The sequence below is a fragment of the Schistocerca cancellata genome, chromosome 1, assembly GCF_023864275.1.
Source record: "Schistocerca cancellata isolate TAMUIC-IGC-003103 chromosome 1, iqSchCanc2.1, whole genome shotgun sequence".
In the NCBI taxonomy this organism is placed as follows: Eukaryota; Metazoa; Arthropoda; class Insecta; order Orthoptera; family Acrididae; genus Schistocerca; species Schistocerca cancellata.
Genome location: NC_064626.1, coordinates 205,675,997 through 205,695,675, shown reverse-complemented (window position 1 = coordinate 205,695,675; position 19,679 = coordinate 205,675,997). Strand labels below are relative to the sequence as shown.

The 19,679-nt window shown below is 39.8% G+C and overlaps 1 protein-coding gene across 1 annotated transcript in view; it reads right to left on the bottom strand.

Moving 5' to 3' along the window:
• Positions 1–18,976, bottom strand: part of LOC126156127 (ras-interacting protein RIP3-like) — a 46,356-nt gene extending 27,380 nt beyond the window's left edge. The window contains exon 1 of the mRNA XM_049916281.1: positions 18,583–18,976. The gene's annotated coding sequence lies outside the window, so the exon portion shown is untranslated. The remainder of the gene's footprint in view (positions 1–18,582) is intronic.
• Positions 18,977–19,679: the final 703 nt, after the last annotated feature.

Sequence of the window (19,679 nt, the reverse complement as noted above, 5' to 3'; positions counted from 1 at the left end):
AAACTCTTCACGCAGTATCGTATCTCCCGTTTCATCTTCATCTGCATCCTCTTCCATTTCCATAATACTGTCCTCAAGTACATCGCCCTTGTATAGACCCTCTATATACTCCTTCCACCTTTCTGCTTTCCCTTCTTTGCTTAGAACTGGGTTTCCATCTGAGCTCTTGATGTTCATACAAGTGGTTCTCTTATCTCCAAAGGTCTCTTTAATTTTCCTGTAGGCAGTATCTATCTTACCCCTAGTGAGATAAGCCTCTACATCCTTACATTTGTCCTCTAGCCATCCCTGCTTAGCCATTTTGCACTTCCTGTCGATCTCATTTTTGAGACGTTTGTATTCCTTTTTGCCTGCTTCATTTACTGCATTTTTATATTTTCTCCTTTCATCAATTAAATTCAATATTTCTTCTGTTGCCCAAGGATTTCTACTAGCCCTCTTTTTACCTACTTGATCCTCTGCTGCCTTCACTACTTCATCCCTCAAAGCTACCCATTCCTCTTCTACTGTATTTCTTTCCCCCATTCCTGTCAATTGTTCCCTTATGCTCTCCCTGAAACTCTGTACAACCTCTGGTTCTTTCAGTTTATCCAGGTCCCATCTCCTTAACTTCCCACCTTTTTGCAGTTTCTTCAGTTTTAATCTACAGGTCATAACCAATAGATTGTGGTCAGAGTCCACATCTGCCCCTGGAAATGTCTTACAATTTAAAACCTGGTTCCTAAATCTCTGTCTTACCATTATATAATCTATCTGATACCTTATAGTATCTCCAGGGTTCTTCCATGTATACAACCTTCTATCATGATTCTTAAACCAAGTGTTAGCTATGATTAAGTTGTGCTCTGTGCAAAATTCTACCAGGCGGCTTCCTCTTTCATTTCTTAGCCCCAATCCATATTCACCTACTACGTTTCCGTCTCTCCCTTTTTCTACACTCAAATTCCAGTCACCCATGAGTATTAAATTTTCGTCTCCCTTCACTATCTGAATAATTTCTTTTATTTCATCATACATTTCTTCAATTTCTTCGTCATCTGCAGAGCTAGTTGGCATATAAACTTGTACTACTGTAGTAGGTGTGGGATTCGTATCTATCTTGGCCACAATAATGCGTTCACTATGCTGTTTATAGTAGCTTACCCGCACTCCTATTTTCCTATCATTATTAAACCTACTCCTGCATTACCCCTATTTGACTTTGTGTTTATAACCCTGTAGTCATCTGACCAGAAGTCTTGTTCCTCCTGCCACCGAACTTCACTAATTCCCACTATATCTAACTTTAACCTATCCATTTCCCTTTTTAAATTTTCTAACCTACCTGCCCGATTAAGGGATCTGACATTCCACGCTCCGATCCGTAGAACGCCAGTTTTCTTTCTCCTGATAACGACATCCTCTTGAGTAGTCCCCGCCCGGAGATCCGAATGGGGGACTATTTTACCCAAGAGGACGCCATCATCATTTAATCATACAGTAAAGCTGCATGCCCTCGGGAAAAGTTACGGCTGTAGTTTCCCCTTGCTTTCAGCCGTTCGCAGTACCAGCACAGCAAGGCCGTTTTGGTTATTGTTACAAGGCCAGATCAGTCAATCATCCAGACTGTTGCCCTTGCAACTACTGAAAAGGCTGCTGCCCCTCTTCAGGATCCACACGTTTGTCTGGCCTCTCAACAGATACCCCTCCGTTGTGGTTGTACCTACGGTACGGCTATCTGTATCGCTGAGGCACGCAAGCCTCCCCACCAACGGCAAGGTCCATGGTTCATGGGGGGGGGGGGGGGGGGGGGGGGGGGGGGGGGGGGGGGGGGGGGGGGGGGGGGGGACTTCATAGTTGCATCATAAAGAAGGGAGAAGAGAGAATAACTAAGGCAGTGGAACTTACTGCGGATAAACAAAACTGTTAGTCTTGTTGTGTTGCTACTGGAGATTTTTGCTGGGTCCTCCCATGATGTGGAACACAACCTAACACAGAGAGGGTGCCACACAACAAGGTCAGCCTCAGAGAGGAACAACATAGTTACGGGCAGACGCCATAGAGGGTACACACAACACAGACCACAGACGCTTCCTCCATATGTCACACCAATAGTCCCCATGTGACCATCCATCTGCCAAACACAGATATAAACAGATGCACAGCTCACCTCAGACAGTGTGTGTATCAACAATTAATTCAACAGTGCCAACACCTTACTGCAAGACAGCACCAGGATCTGTCTACAGTCGCCGCCCAGAAGGGCCTAACTGGATGGTCTATCAGTTATGTTCATCATTGTTCACTGGATACAGGACCAGACCAGTGTTCAAAGTTAGAGCAGTACAAGTGAACTTTTAACAACATTGCAACACATCATCCACATTTCACTTCTGTACAAAGCTATACTCCACAGAAGAATCTTCAGAAAATATTTCCTGACACTTACATTTATTTTAGATAATAACAAATTTCTTACTTGCAGAAACTCTGTTCTTGCCTATCTGGATTTTATATCCTCTCTACTTTCGCCATCATCTGTTACTTTGCTGCCCAAATACCAAAATTAATTTGTTGCTTTCGGTGTATCATTTCCTAATGTACTTCACTCAGCTTTGCCTCATCCAATGGAGCTACATTCATTACCCTTGCTTTAATTTTGTTTGTGTTCACCTCAAGACCTCTTTTCAAGACACTTCCATTTCTGTTCAACTCTTCTTCCATGCCCAAAGCTGTCTCTGACTGAATTACAATGCCATCAGTAAAACTTAAAGTATCTGTTCTTCTCCCTGAACTTTAGATTCCCTTTCAAAATTTCTCCTTTTTCCTTTAGTTCTAGCTCAATATACAAATTCAATAACACCAAGGCTCAATCCCTCCATGTCTTTCATCAACTCTTACAACTGACATCTGATTTTTGTACAAATTATCAATAACATTTCACTCCTGTATTTTAACCCCACTAAGCTCAGAATTTCAAAGAGTTTATTCCTGTCAACATTGTCAACAGCCTTCTATAAGTCTACAAACACTACAAATGCAGGTTTTCCTTTCTTCTGTCTTTCTTCTAAGGAAAGCTGTAGGGTCAGCACTGCCACATGTGTTTCTATATTTCTATGGAAACCACACTGATTATGCCCGAGGTCAGCTTCCACCATCTTATCCATTTTTCTGTAAATAATTCATGTCAGTATGTTGCAACCTTTACTTGTTAAACTTATGATTTGGTAATATTTACATTTGTCAGCAACTGCTCTCTTTGAAATTATGGTACTACATTCTTCCTGAAGTCTGAGGCTATTTCCCCCTTCGAAACGCAAACGGAATTCAGGGTAACCATATTTGGCCCACAATAGCAAACCAGTACCTGGGAAAATCCCTGCTGAACAGGTGGGTGCATAAACTTTGTATGCCAATCTAATACAATAGTTCTGTGAAATGGGAGATTCCAAACATATTGTAATGAACAGTCATAGCTTTTACCTTTGATGTTTATGTGGTTAACTATACTTTCATTACGACGTGATCCCTTTATAGATTGCTACCTGCAAATGTAGATACCAGTGTAAAACACTAAAAATGGAGGACAACAGAGAGCTGCTTCAAGAATTCTACGCTTTAGACTATAATGCACAAACCAGACATTTGGCTTCGTCGTGCATTGAAATAGTAGCCATCAAACGTAGGGAAACTGAGGAGACCATTTCGCCCAGACACTGCACGTTCAAGAACTTTTTAAGAAGAGGAGCAGAAAAAATTTGGATATGTCAAAAAACGTTGTGCATGGTAGCTATATAGGATTACAGCTAGACGTGTACAAATGCTCCAAGGGAAGATGAAATGTGGTGTGCTGTTAGAAGACAGAAGAGGTAAGCATGTGAATCGTCCAAATAAGCTGCAGGACAGCTTGAAGGACATGATAAGAAACGACATTGAGAAGCTACCAAAACAAGAAAGTCATTACTCAAGACATAAGAATGAAAAGCTCTGCCTGAGATCCGATTTGAATATTTCTAAATTTTGCAGACCTTTAAAGAACATAATTCGACAGTACAGTGCAGTGAAAGAGCTTACAGAGATATTTTCAGGGGACAATATAATGTTCGCTTTGGAGTACCACGTTCTGATTCATGTGGCTATTGTGACAAGACTGTTCCTACAGTTAGTTAACAGTAAAAATGAAACAGAGAGAAAGAAAATCGACAAAGAAAGCAAACTGCACCATTTACATGCGGAAGCACCATATTCAATGCTAGAGAAGGATACAGCAAAAGCTAAAGCAAATGAGACCTATGTTGTGATATGCACAGACCTCCAACTGGTGCTATATTGTCCTACCCTTACCCATTCTGCGGTTTTCTATCAACATAAGCTGTCAACCTAAAATCAGGCAATACATAACGTTGGTGACAATAAGGTGTGGATGTGTATATGGCCTGAAACTATTGTTAAGCGGGGATCAGCACAAATTACTTCGTGCCTTCTGAACTACGTAACATCTACATTTTCAGTACTAAACCCGTTTGAAGAAAGAACTTTAATGGTGAAGTTAGAACGATGTACAGGACAGAACAATAACTGGAAAACTATTGTTTTGTATCAATATCTTCTGAACATGAAGTAGTTCACCTCTGTGGAGCAAAATTTTCTTATCACAGGACACAGCTTTTTGCCTTGTGATAGCGATTTCGCATTAATTGAGAGAAATAACAAGAACTACTCTGTATTTGAATTTGTTCAGGTAATAGCTACTGCATGACCAAACAATTAGTTTCTGGTTTGTTACATGGAGCAGGACGATTTTATTGATTTAAGTGGTATTGAAAAGCATGTCCGCAGAGATCCAAAATGCAAAATAACAGGTTATGTTAGGATCAAGATATCTTCAGACACCCCAACAGTACTTCAATGCAGCAAGAGCCATAACTACTTGCAGCCTTGGTACACAACAAACTCAACAAAACGCTCCAGGGATAAAAATAGTGTTACAGTTCCGCCGGTGGTGTTTAACTTGAATGACCTACCTAGACTTTATGGTCAGCCATTGCCTGTCTCTGTGGAAAAGAAAGCTAATCTGCCAGACATGTGTAGATATATTTCTGAAACATACTGAGAGTTTTATGAGAACATAAAGATAAAGTAAAGTGACGGTGTCATGGTCGGTCACGCGAAACGTACGTTTGCAACAACACGTCTTGTGTGCCGTGAATAATTGTGTTACACAGTGGGAAGTATTAATAATGTTTCATTCAAACTGCGTGTGCAGTATCGATTCTGTTTTGTTATATTCTTGTGAAATGAAAATGTGAAAGTTTATCACTGCAAACCCTTCTTTTGTAACAATATTTCCACCTTCAGTCAAACACCCAGAAGTTCTGACATTGTATAATGCAAATTGTATTTACATCTAATCAGAATAAAACCAATAAATAGTATCAGAGGTAAAAAAAATCAGTGATATAAACATTGTAACCCATAAAAGTGTGCTACTCTCGTTAGAATTACAACGTTTTTGCATGGATGCCGAACGCAAATCTGTAATATCTTGCTTTTCAGGTCACGTACTGCCACAATTTGTACACATTAATCAGTAATGGACTCATTTCAAGTGATTGTGAATGCTATTTCTGTCGTTTGTAAACCTGTTGCATAGGTAATGGTTTTTCGCGCCTCCTGTACAATTTGTATTTTGAGGGTTACAACATTTTTGCTGGCAGGTATTCAAATGTCCTCTGCTCCAGGAGCCTTGCTTCAATTTATGTCTTTCTTTCAGTACTCTGTCAAATTCTTCTCACATTATCATACCCGCAAACTCATGTTTGTCTGCTTCCTCTTCTTTTGCTTTGTCTTCTTGTGGACTTCCCTGGAATAGCTCTTCTATATATGCCTTAGACCTCTCAGTTTTCCCCGCTTAGCATCAGTTTGATGTGAGAGTTCTTGATAGCCATACAGCTGCTTCTCTTTTCTCCAAAGGCCTCTTTAATTTTCCTATAGGTGATGTATCCTTCCCCTGATTATGTAGCCTAAAATTTGCCCTACAACCATTCCTGCTTGGCCATTTCTCACTATCAGTCTCATTTTTTATGCCTGTATTCCCTTACACCTGCTTCATTTGTTGCACTTTCATATTTTCTCATTTTGTCAGTTAAATTCATTATCCCTGTGTTATGCAAGAATTTCTACTAGGCCTTGTCTTTTTGTATACATGATCTTCTGCTGCCTGTCCTACTTCATCTCTAAAAGCTATTTGTTTGTCTTTACTTGTAATTCCCCCTCCCCCCCCCCCCTCCCTGCCTTATTTCAGTCAATTTCTTCCTAATGTCCCCTTTGAGACTCTCGACAACTTCTTGTCCTTTCACTTTATCCAGGCTCCATCACTTTAATTTCCCAACTTCCTTCAATTTTGATCTGCAGTTTATAAACAATAAATTATCGTTGGAGTCCACACCTGTCCCTGGGAATGTTCTACAGTTTACAATCAGGTTTCAAAATCTGTCTTACAATTATATAACCTATTTGAAACCTTGTGGTATCTCCATGTCTTTATCATGTACGCAACTTTCTTTCATGATTGCCAGTGATTAAATTACACTCTTTGCAAAACTTTCCCTTTCATTCGCTTTCCCCAGTATATTCTCCTACAATTTCTCCTCCTCTTCTTTTGCCTAATATTGAATTTCAGTCTCCATTGTACTTAAAACTTTCATTCCTGAAACTATCTAAATAATCTGAGTCACTGATAAGCACACACAAAAGGAGAACTTGCTAGCTTTTGGATTTATCCTTTGACAAGCTAGAGTACACACACACAACTACAAGTGTACACATGCTTACACATGCCCATGCCCCTATATGGTGCTGGGCGGTTCACTGGCAAGGAACACAGGAGGGAGGAGTGGTACGAACAGTTGTAGTGGTCAGTGGGAAACAGCACATACTGGAGGTTAAATGGGGACCCAAATTGGGAGGTGACAGGGTGGAGGAAGGGGAAACTGTTGGATGGAGGGTGCTGGGAAAGTGAGTTACCTGAGATTGAGACCAGGATTATTAAGGGAGCAGAGGATGTATTGTAAGGATAACTCCCATATGTGTAGCCCAGTGAAGTTGGTAGTGGAGGGGAATGGCTCGAATTGTAATGCAGTCATTGAAACTGAGCATGTTGTGCCACCAGCTGGTCAAACTTTGTTCTTGACAACATCTGGGCAATGGCCATTCATCCTAGTGGACAGCTGGTTGGTAGCCATTTCAACATAAAAGGCTGCGCAGTGTTTGCAGCAGAGTTGGACATGGCTGCTTTGACAGGTGGCCAGGCCTCTGTGGGGTAGGATAAGCCTGTGACATGACTAGAGCAGGAAATGCTGGGTGGGTGGATTGGGCAGGTCTTGCACTTCGGTCTGCCATGGGGGAAAGCACTGGGGTAGGATGACCTTCATTTCATAGCAGGATGGGAGATAATCAAAGCCCTGACAAAGAATATGTTTAAGCTTTTCCAGTCCAAGGTGATAATGGTGATGAAGGGGCACTCCTTTGTAGATGATTCATCCCTACAGATACAATACCCATGGGTGGCTAGGCAGTATGGGTGGGATTTTTTTGTGCGGAAGGAAAGGCAGCTGTCAAAATGCAGGTAATTATCCTTACAGCACATACTTTGCTCCTGTAATCATCCTGGTCTCAATCTCAGGTAAACCATTGTCCCCACACCCTCGACACAACAGTTTCCCCTTCTCCATCCTTTCACTCCCTCCCAGTTCACATCCCCACATACCCTTCAGCGTGTGCTGCTTCTCACTGACAACTAAAACTGTACCTGCCATGCCTTCCTCCCTTATTCCAGCTGATAAACTGGCTTCTCTCTGAGCCGCTAGCCACCCACTTCCAGTCTCTTTCTAGCCAGCACCACATACAGGGACATAAGTGTGTGTGTGTGTGTGTGTGTGTGTGTGTGTGTGTGTGTGAGTGAGTGAGAGAGAGAGAGAGAGAGAGAGAGAGAGAGAGAGAGAGAGATCTCATCAAAGGATAATTCCAAAAGCTAGCAAGTTTTCCTTCTTTTGCGTGCACTTACTGACTCTTCTGCTTTCCAGTAAGTGGTCTCCTTTAATCCTTAAGTATTTACACTCTACAAGAACTTTCCTACAATATTTATCTGAACAATTATTTCTTTTACCTTATCACACATTCTTTCAATTTCTTCATAATTTCCAGAGCTAGTAGACATATAAACTTGTAATTCTGTGGAGGATGGCTTTGTGTCTGCCTTGGTTACTATAATGTATTCACTTTGCTGTTCATAGTAGCTTACTCGTACTCAGATTTTCTCACTCATATTCTGATTTTCTTATTGATTATTACATCTACTCCCACATTAACCCTATTTCATTTTATATTTATAACATTGTACTTACTTGACCACAGGTCCTGTTCCTCACGTCAATGCACTTCATTAATGCCCCCTGTATCTAACTACAACCAATTACTATCTTTCTTTAAATTCACTAATCTACTTACCCAATTGCTGGATCCAAAATTCCATGCTCTTATCCATAGAACACTAATGTTTTTTCCTTGATGACATCATCTCCCTACGTAGTCCAGAGAACTGAATTGAGGCTTGTTTTACCTCCAGAATATTTTAGCCATGGGGATTCTACCAGTAGAGCTGCATGTTGTTAGAGAAAATAATAGCTGCACTTTCCCCTCGTTTCCAGCAATTTGCAGTACCACCAAAGTAAGGTCAAGGTGGCTAATACACGACTATATCAGTCAATCATCCCGACTGCTGTCATTGCAGCTACTGAAAAGACTGTTGCCCTTCTTCCAGAACAACAGATCAGCTTTGTATCTCTACAGATACCCCTCCACTGTGACTGCACCTATAGTAAGACCATCTGTATCAGTAGGGCATGCGAGCTACCCCACCTTGGCTAGGTCCATGGACCATGGGAGAAGGGAGTAAGAATGTATGTATATACAAAATCAACAATATCAAATAATCACTCCCAAGTTACAGGTAACTATAAAGATCAAGGCAGAATGTTACCTGCATAGTAAAACAATGTCACCAAATCAGATCCACAAAGGCATTTCCATTACAGTTGGGATACATACTTCGCCATCAGATACAGCTGCATTCAAACTGCATAAAGCACATTAAAGACTCTGATCTATAAAAATTATGTACTGCAAAAGCAAGCAGATGCGTAACACTGGCACAACACTATTATGGGCCAGAAGTACAGCAAATGTCTAACACACCTCAAAACTGAGTTCAGTGAAAGATTTCTAATTGATAGTGAACAAAAAGCCTCACAGTAGATGTCCAGACAGTTATTAGTTGAATAAAAACATCACAGAGCACGATTATCAAATTAGTAAGGCATTGTTTGCACTAGATGTGAATGATTTTTGTAAATGAATCCTCATTAGGGATGAAAATTAGGTTCAACAGTATCAATTCTAATTCCTTGCAGTGGACCACCACTGCCGTCACCACTACCAGCTCCTCCCCCCCCCCCCCCCCTCCCGACACACACACTCTTCCCTCCCTGACCCACCATCAAATGGCAAAATTCAATCTACATTCAATATTAAACATATTTTAGAGATCAAGATATGCTGTTGATTTAAGTGTCTACAAAGGAAGAAAATTTTTAATGAAATGCACGTATTCTCTAATAATGCCATCAAACATACTGGACTGGGTATGCTGAAGGAATCTGCTCAGTTTCAGGTCAATGTAGCAACCACGTCCAGGCTGGAAAATTATCAGTTGAGTTTTGTTCTCAATTTGTAATCCCCCCAAGCAGAAGAAATTCTCTAAGAAGTCATTTGAAAATGCTAATGCTCTCAAAGTCAAAAGCCAAACCACACAATCCCACACCATTATTTTCAGGAGTATGGCATCAACCTGGGAGCCGGTATCTAGAGCCTGTTGTACATCATGCACAAAGAGGGCCAGCTATGTCTCACATGACCACTGTTTTCCTAAAACTGTGATGGTTTCTGCAGATGAGCTGTTCAGAGCCAAGAAAGGTCATTATGTCTGAACACAAAATATGTTCCATGATTCTACAACAAATTGATGTCAACGAAATTGGCCAGTAATTATGTGCATCCGACTTTCAACCCTTTTTACATATTGCTATGACCTGGGCCTTCTTCCAGTCCCGTGGAACTTTCCACTGTTCCAATGATCTCCGATAGATGATGGATAAGAATGGTGCTATATTTGTAGCATAGTCAACATAAAGTCTTATGGGGATACCGTCTGGGCCAGATGCCTTCCTGACATCTAAGGATCTTAACTGTTTTACAATCACAGATACACTAAATACTATGTCAGCCATCCTTGCGTTGGTTCGATAATTGAAAGGGAGAATGGTGCTGCAGACCTCTACCGTAAATGAGTTTTTCAAAGCTAGGATTAGAATTTCAGCCTTCTATTCATCATCATCCGTTACATTACCTGTACTGTCAGCAAGAGAAGGTATTGAATTATTTGTAGCGTTTATAGATTTTATGTACGATCAAAATTTTTTAGGGTTATTTTTAGAATCTGCAGATAAAATATTGCTTTCAAGTTCGTTAAAAGAATCTCTCATTGATCTTTTGACAGCTGCTTTCATTTCACATAATTTCTGTTTGTCAGTGGGGAAGTGACTATGTTTAAAACGACTCTGCAAAGTTCTCTGCTTTTTCAGCAACTTCCTAATATGTTTGTTGAACCAAGGCGGATCCTTTCCCTCCCCTGTATTTTTGCTGGGCACATATTTCTCTAGTGCGTGGTGGACAATACTTTTAAATTTCAACCAAAGATACTCAATATCTTTGTGGCCCGTGGTGAATGCTTGGAGCTGACTATGAAGATATTCATTAACTGCTTTACCAAACAAGAAAACTCTAAGCCATTTCTTCGGTTCTTTTGCAAGTTCCACTGACATAGAAACAATGACATTATGGTCACTAATATCTCCTTCTATATTAACTTCCTCAAAAAGATCAGGTCTGTTTGTCACCAAGATATCTTATGTGTTCCAGTCTCGTGTTGGTTTTCTAACCAATTGTTCAAGGTTGTATGATGAGAGCACTCCTAGAATAACTTCACATGTGTCTTTGCTTCTGCCCCCTGTGATAAACATGTAATTTTCCAGGCAATGGGTGCCAGATTAAAGTCTCCACCTATAACTAATGGATAATTTGGGTATTTATTTCCTATGTACTCAAGACTGTCCCTGAAACGTTCTGTGACATTTGTTGCAGATGCTGGTGGTCTATAAAAACATCCTAATACAATGGTCACTCCTTGTCTGATTGACAGCTTTATCCAGACTATTTCACAATCCGACGAAATATTGATCTTAAATGCATTTAAAGAGCTTTTAACTGCAATGAACACACCACCTCATATAGCATCAGTCCTATCAGAGTTCAAAATTTCACTGCTATTTATGTCTGATTTCAAACAGCTTTCGGTACCTAATACAATATTGGCATTACCACTGTTTATTTCGGAGAGTAACTCAGGAATCTTGTTCCAGGCACTTCGACAATTTACTAACATGAGATTTAGCACACTTAAATCCTTTGGAATGACCGGTTTAGGCAAACTTACCATTTTTACAGTTGGCACACCCATGTCAGTGTCATGAACTGGTAATTCTTCAGGCCAACAGTTTGTTTGCTGTGGGGAGGAACCTAACCTAAAAAAAACCATGTACATGCCACAAGTACTGTACTACCCATCTATCGAGGGGCGTCCTGCAACCTTCCACCCCATAGCATAGGTCGAGGAATCTACAACCATTTTTGCCACATTTGACGTAGCCTCTGGTTGAGATTCTCCACTCAACTCCAAACCAGAGGACCCCAATCCACCCTGGGTATGATGCTGCAAATCATCAGCTTCACTTCCACTCCTCGAGAGATGGAGGCCGCCTTCGCCAATTTAGCCAGCCATTGAAAGGACCCAAGGATTTCCTCGGAGCCCTAACAACTGGCATCGTTAGTGCCGACATTTGCAACAATCTGCAGCTGGCTGCACCCCACACACTCGACAGCCGCAAGAAGAGCCTCTTCCACATCCCGGACAAGGCCCCCCGGCAAGCACACCGAGTGAACATTGGATCCCTCCCCGCCCTGGCCGCTATGTTCCTGAGGTGCTCCATGATCCTCCTAACATTGGAGCTCCCAATAACTAACAAACCCCTATCCCCATTTGCATGCCAGGACCTTCTGAAGGAACGGCCACTATCCTGGCAGACGGTGCATTCTGATCCAGCTCAGCCTCCCTCCCAGCATCAGATAGCACACTGAATCTATTAGCAAAGAGCATGGGATTTGGCTGGAGCCTCATCCCCCATGCAGCCTTCGCCTTGAGGCTCCAGACATCGACACAAGTCCGCCACCCACACTGAGATGAGAAGGGGCCTGCCAGCTCAGTCACACCTGAGGTCGGCTCAGTGACAGAGAGCTGTGCATCCCTCCCTGCACATCTAGTACAGCAGAGACTGCCCCAGGCACCCTATCCCCACTGCACCTCAAAGTGGCACTCTGGAGCCTGTTGACTGTGGCCAACAAAGCTTCCAGCTGTCTTTGGAATGTGGCCAACTCCTACTGCATCCCCCCACAACAGACGCAGTCCCTATCCATGTAGCTAATATGTGATTTACTATAAGAAACTTAAGGAAAGTTTATATTAACAATAAGGGTTTATGATTGCAGAGATCTGATGTATGCATACACCAACAGTTCCCTTCCTTTCATACCTAGAAATGTCTGCATCACACAACTGAAGAACATTCAAAGTAAGTGCAAACAAGAAAGCACATCCCAATAAGCATGTGAGTGAGTCTCAATGTGATAGAATGATAAATATCGAGAAAACGAGAGCGTCATACTGTTACATTTTACTTTGCATTGGGCACCCCTTGTTACCATGGCATACACAGAGTTGGGTCAATGCTAAAGCACTGTTATACACGTACAACTGCCTGTGCTGACTGTTCAACACCACCTGAACAACAGTATAAATCTGCATGCTCAGACGCCACTACATGAGTCTTGCATATTACCGGTACAGAAGTATCTGAGACAAAATTCTGTCCACTGCATATTTTTGGTAGAAAATTGGTATCAAAGGAACTTAGTTTGGCAACACTGTAATCAAGTGTATGACAAGTATCTTGATTCAATTCTGTGTTAAGTACACTGAGCGATTAGTGCGATACATGGAGTTTTATATTAGAATACTCAAGCTCAGTTCCAAGTCTAAGTGTACTTTCTTCCATTTTATAATTTTAGGCTGTGCAATATGGTATCTTGCTTCTTAATTATTATAAAGTAATTTCATCAGGTCTTGTACAAAACATGTGCAATTATTTAATACCATTACAGAACTGAGAGTACAACTGTTTTTAAAGAGGTATCTTTCTTTTAAACGTTAATTCTGTTGTCTTCCATGAATTACATCCCTCCACATTTTCAAGAAAATTGTCAGCATTGCTTCCACTTTCATGAGTTCTACCCCGTCCCACAAAGAAGAAGAAAAACATATGAACTCCACTGCCCTCCTCCTTGGTCTGTCCCTGTTTCTTTTATTCTATAAATATGTTCCTAAGTTTCAGATGTTCACCCGATCAAATATTTTGTTATTCCAGATAGTTCTTTAACAACCATATAAATCACAAAGGAACATGGTCTATGTGTAATGTGTCATATACTTCATTAATTGCATTTGAACGCAGTGTCCAGTATATCCTCCAATCATTGGTTCTACTGTTTAGTTCCACCCGCCGTGCACACCACTTTCATGTCCACTAAATTTCATTACAGCATTACATCACCAGTTTGTCTAGCAACCCACTCCACAGGTTATTACCAATTCTGTTACACATTCCATTTCACCAGTAAATGTGGTAGAAGTGACACCACACTTCCAAGCTGCTCTTACAGCTGTGGATGCAGCTACTCTACAAAAAGTTCAGAGAACGATGATCCAGCAAGTCACTAAATGTTTGGAGATGCCGGGAGATTTCTTTTAGTATCTATTCTGAAGATTATGTATGTTTTATGAGAGATATGCTGTCACTAGCAGTATGTTTAAAATATAACAACTGGCCATTCTGAATGTAGGATGTACATTGGTAGGTTTTGTAGTTAATTCTCTCCTATAAAAGGTAATTTTTTTGTAACTGATAATTACTCTTCAATAATATTTCTGCGCCTTTTGATAAATAATTATTATCTTCAATGTTTAGCTGTAATATACCTATCATTTAAGAAACAGTGTGCACTTAGACCCAGGATGGAACTCGACTATTCTAACTAAAACTCTATACACTAATTGGGCAGCAGTTAGCCGTGAATCAAGTTACTCATTGTAAATGTGTCAATAGCGTTGTCAAACTGCCTTTCCTTGACACCTATTTTCGGGTTTAGCGAAGCAGGGGATACAACCAGTCAGCTTTGACCAATGACATCATACATTACTCATAGATAATAATGTGTTCACTTTCAGTCACAGATAATGAAACAGTTCTGTGTTCCGGATAAGTGCTATCATTGTACATTAAAATAATTGACTGTGATTTTAAAAGAGATCACTACATATTGCTCAAAATATTCATTGTATGCATTTATTTAAGTAATTGGTTGTTTGCAATTCATTTGGTACTTAATTTCATTTTGGTACTTAATATCACTAAGTGATATTGAGGTAATTTGGACTATTAGTTTCTTATTTTAGGACAATTTTTAGCATCCCATTTTCGTTTGTAGGTATGGATTTGTCTGTTCCGATGAACCTGGATGATTTGAGAGAGGCTATGGGTGTAGACATGTTGGCCACAATTTGTTTTTTACAAATGTGTGGTCTCGTTGTCGAGTATGTTCGATGTCGTGAGTGCAGCGAACATATGCGCCACACAAGGGTATCTCGTCACCGTACTCACGACTTATTCATATGCCACTGCAGAAAAGATTGGTTGTGGTGGTCCATTAGACGAGGCACATGGTTCGAAAAATCTAAGCTCGCCTTGAGAGACATTATGAAAATCACGTACTGTTGGTGTTTGAGATATCCTGTGTGGCTGTGGGTCCATGAATGTCATGTGAGTCAGCATACAGTTGTCGATTGGTACTCTCTTTTTGTAGGGAAGTCTGTGAGGAATACATAAAATATAGGGGGCCATTGGGAGAGGGGGGGGGGGGGGGGTGTTATGGTTGTAATTGATGATTCGCATTTTGGCAAAAGGAAGTACAACAGGGGGGCACCTCCAGTGGGATTATAGGTTTTGGGGGGCTATAGTTTCAGGTCAAGAGTGTGACAATGTAGTGTTTACAATAGTACCCAATCGAAGGAAGTAAGTTTTGATCAGCTTAATTGAAGATCACGTTGCAGAGGGTTCCACTGTAATTTCAGATGGTTTTTCTTCATATAGGGATTTAGGGGAAAGGGGTTATCAGCATCTTGTAGCTAATCGTAATATTGAGTTCAGATCATTATCCACAGGGGCTTGCACAAATAGCATAGAGGGTTATTGGTCAGCTGCGAAATCTCTTGTAGGGCCGGGGAAACACCGGATTTCCACACTTCTAAGTCACTTAGACGAATATTCATAGAAGCGTAGTATTCCCCAAACATACTGCCCATATAAATGTTTTGTTAAATGTGTTGGGCAAATTTACTGTCTGAAATATGTTAGCTAATTTAACATTAGGATTTGGGGGTGGGGATGGGGGGGGTGTGGGGGGAAGGGAGGGTAAGGCGAGCTTCGGTTCTTTTAAGAAGTTCTTGTGTGGTAAGTTCTGTTTTCCCTTTTTTTTATCTTACTGCACTTGACTATTTTGACGTATTTCATTGTTGTACTGCACCATTATGTATGTTTTCGTGTACTCCAGTACGTAGTAGAAATTTTGCAGCCGTCGTTCTTCTTTCGTTTCCCAGCACTAGTATCAATATGATTTTTTCGAATCTGTACTAGCAATATTAAAGGCGAAACGCCCGACACAACTAAAATTTGTATCCCATCCTTCAGTTGACCTTTACACTGACATTACCTATTCGAAAAGAATGACATATGTAACATTGATGAGATTTACCTAGCCTATATATGTCAACTGGAAAGCAGGATACAAATGTTGTGTCTAGCTATATAGCTCAACTAAAGAACGGGATACTATTGTCACTGTTGTGATCAAAACTATAACTTTCAGTCGATACTATTAGAATCGAAAGCAAAAAAAAAAAAAAAAAAAAAACTGTACCCCATAGTGAAGTATGGGATACAAATTGTATATGTGTCGCCTTACTGCCTCTTCGCGTAGTTCGACTGAGATACAGGTTGCAAATGTAACGTATGTCCATTTCCACATTTTTGTTAGCATGTCCATATATATATATATGGGATATAAATATTATGTTTGCAGCTCCTTCTGCCATCAGTAGTACTACTATCTACGTAAGAAGAGACTTAGTGGTAGCAGAGGCGAAAGAAAAAACACATGTAAAATTTGTATCCCGTGCTTCAGTTGACCTATATATGAACAACAGGATATTAATGCTAACAAAAATGAAGAAATCGACATACCCTAAACTTGTATCCCGTACTGCAGTTAACCAATACAGTTCGAATGAGGTTCGAGATACAACCCATATATATATGTGCCATGAGGTATTCTATGCTACCAATATTTCCATCCATTTTTTCCCCTACATTTTCCACATAAATAATACGATATAAACACGCGATACCCTTAACATGAAAATAGATCTTGCCTTGATATATGTCAACTATATTTTACATCTCTCGTATTCCTTTGTTTCTGAACAGTATTGTCGGCTCTTTCATTTGTGTAATAAATACTGTCTGGCCAATTCTGACGTCATTGGTCAAAGCCGACGGGTTGTATCCCCTGCTTCACTATACCCCCATTTTCTACTAAAAATATGCACAGCATTAAACTTTTTTAAAGGCCTACAAACATTTTTATAATGTTAGTATGTAAGGAATCTAACAAGCACTGTAAGACCGTGCACAGAATAAGTCAGTTCGTAGTTTACAGAATACCCATTAGAAAATTTATAAACAAAAGAATTAAAGAATTACTAAGACACCACAAAAACTGAGAAAGAGTATACAAATAAAAAATAAATAATGTACACACAGAAAACTTCTCCAACTGATCATGGAGAGGAGATCCTTTGGGATATTGCACACGTTGAAAACAGGACTGCACAATGCTTATTTACAAAATAAGAACAGAAACACTAATGTACCTGCCACAGATCCCAAATCATATTGTCCTTGCGGGTGTGGAATCCTTAAGCATATTTACATTTAAAAGAATCTAAAACTTGTCATCAAATATTGAACATTCAATACACTTAGGTGCATATGATAATTCTTAGGCTATTGTAGCCATGCATCATCAAATAAAGAATTAAATTTTTAAAAAATTTACAACACTTATTTATAATGATCACATTACCGCACAAAATTTGTGCACAAGTCAAACTGGATGCAATATGCACGTCATCTCATATTATTAATAACATACACATATCAATTGGTTCTGCTAAGAAATTCATCAATGGTGTAAACGGAGTTGACCTGCAACAAATCCTTTAGACTCTTCTCAAACTGATGTGTATTATTAGTTAAACTTTATATGACTGCACGTGACTAAAAATGTGTACTGCTGAAAAGTGGACACCTTTCCAAATGAAAGTAAGTGGATTAAAATCTTTACGAAAAAGAAAAGTTACTCTCATTTCTAGTGTTGATTCCATAAAATGAGCTGTTGGCTAATATATTCAACAACAAATTTCATTGGGGAATAAATATATTGGGAAGCTGCAGTTAGTATACCCAGTTCTTCAAAGAGCCCTCTGCAGGACGTTCTTGGATGCACACCACAGATAATTCGTATTGCACGTTCTTAGGCTTGAAAAACTTTAGCTTGGCTTGATTAGCTACCCCATTAAATTACCTTGTATTACATTATGGAATGAAAGTAAGCATAGTACACCAGCTTTTTTAAATTTTCATAGCACATATGTCTGACAACATTTGCATAGCAAATAGAGGTTTGATTAGGTACCTCAGCAGTTCTTTGGTTTGCTCCTCCCAGTTAAGACACAAAACATAGGCTAAGAGAATGTGTGTAGTGCTTGCATGGCATCAATGGCTGTATTATGCGAAAGGATAGCAATGGATATGGCTACAAATAAAAAAAAATGTTGAAATTTTACTTTTGTTACAATAGAATTTTTATGTCAAGTTACTTTCGTTTTCTATGGAGTGGTCGACAGTAGTTTTTTAAACTAACCTAAGAGTTACACCACTAACACAATCGCAGAAATACAAATTATTAATAATGAAACACAAGAAAATAGCAAAAATAATGTTAATTAACCCGGTGAGATACTTATGAAATGCTCTTTGCATGATCGCTAATTATAATACGAAACGGTGGACACTGTTTATTTGCGGTCGTGTAGTACGCAGACAACATAGTTGTGTTAACTACCTGATAGTGAATAGGTAAAAATACAGTCGATAAGTGTGACAAACAAATGTTTGACTACAATTGTAATGTTCTTACCCGCAGTATAAAGTGGCAATAGGGTCCTGTGTGCTTCCTCGGGGAATAGGTAGCGAATGAAAGCGACAGTAGCAATGAAAGTTTCCCACGATGGTAACTACTGCAACATTTCACAAACAGCTGTGGCACTATTTGCGTATGTGATGAGGATATACGTACTCATTATTAACATCACACACGAGGTTCACTGCTAGATCTGTTTCACAAGCTCCACAATCAGGGATGTTCATCTCCGTCTACAGTACACAAATAACAACACGCCAACTGCAAATGCAATCAATATTTTTCTTTTCACGTACTTTATTAGCTCCAATAATATATGAACAATTATATAGTCACGCCGCACATACAAACTACTTCCAAAAATAAAGTGAATGACTTAATTCTCACTCAATCAACAGCATCAACTTTCAACACAAAACACTGTTACCATAAACAACCATAGCCAACATCCCAACAATCAAAACAGGTCACGATATTAAATTCGATCATAGGTCGAACATAGCACGCCAAAGGTAATATCACAGACTAATACCTGTGGTGACATTTTTTAATAAATACATTATACCGTCTAATTTATCTTACTGCTTTTAAAAAAGTCTAGAAATAACTGAAGCATGAACTCGTAACTTTGCAATATGTAGTTGTAGCAAGAAACAAAAGACGTCGAAAATTTCGTCTTGTTTTCTGCTGCTCCGCACGGAATCATTACAACTTCACGTAAAAGCGTATTGCTTTGCATTCATGTCAGATTTAATGCAGAAATTACTTCAGCGTTCGAAGGTCTACGGCTCTAAGATATAGAAGATGATTGTTATATTCCGTATTTCACCCTTTGTTCCTATACTTTTGCAGGAAATACAGAAGCGTCCGATCTTACCCGTCGGCTTTGACCCATGACGTCACAAATACCGCGGAAACGACTATAAACAATTCCAATATGGCGGATATAAAAACATCGCATACGTATTGTAAACACTGAAATACACAAGTTTCACAAAAAGCCTAATGACTGTAACGGGACAAGCGTGGGAAATTAGGGGTTTTTGGGTGCGGAGAAACTAAATATACAGAAATGTAGCCACCGACCGCCATTC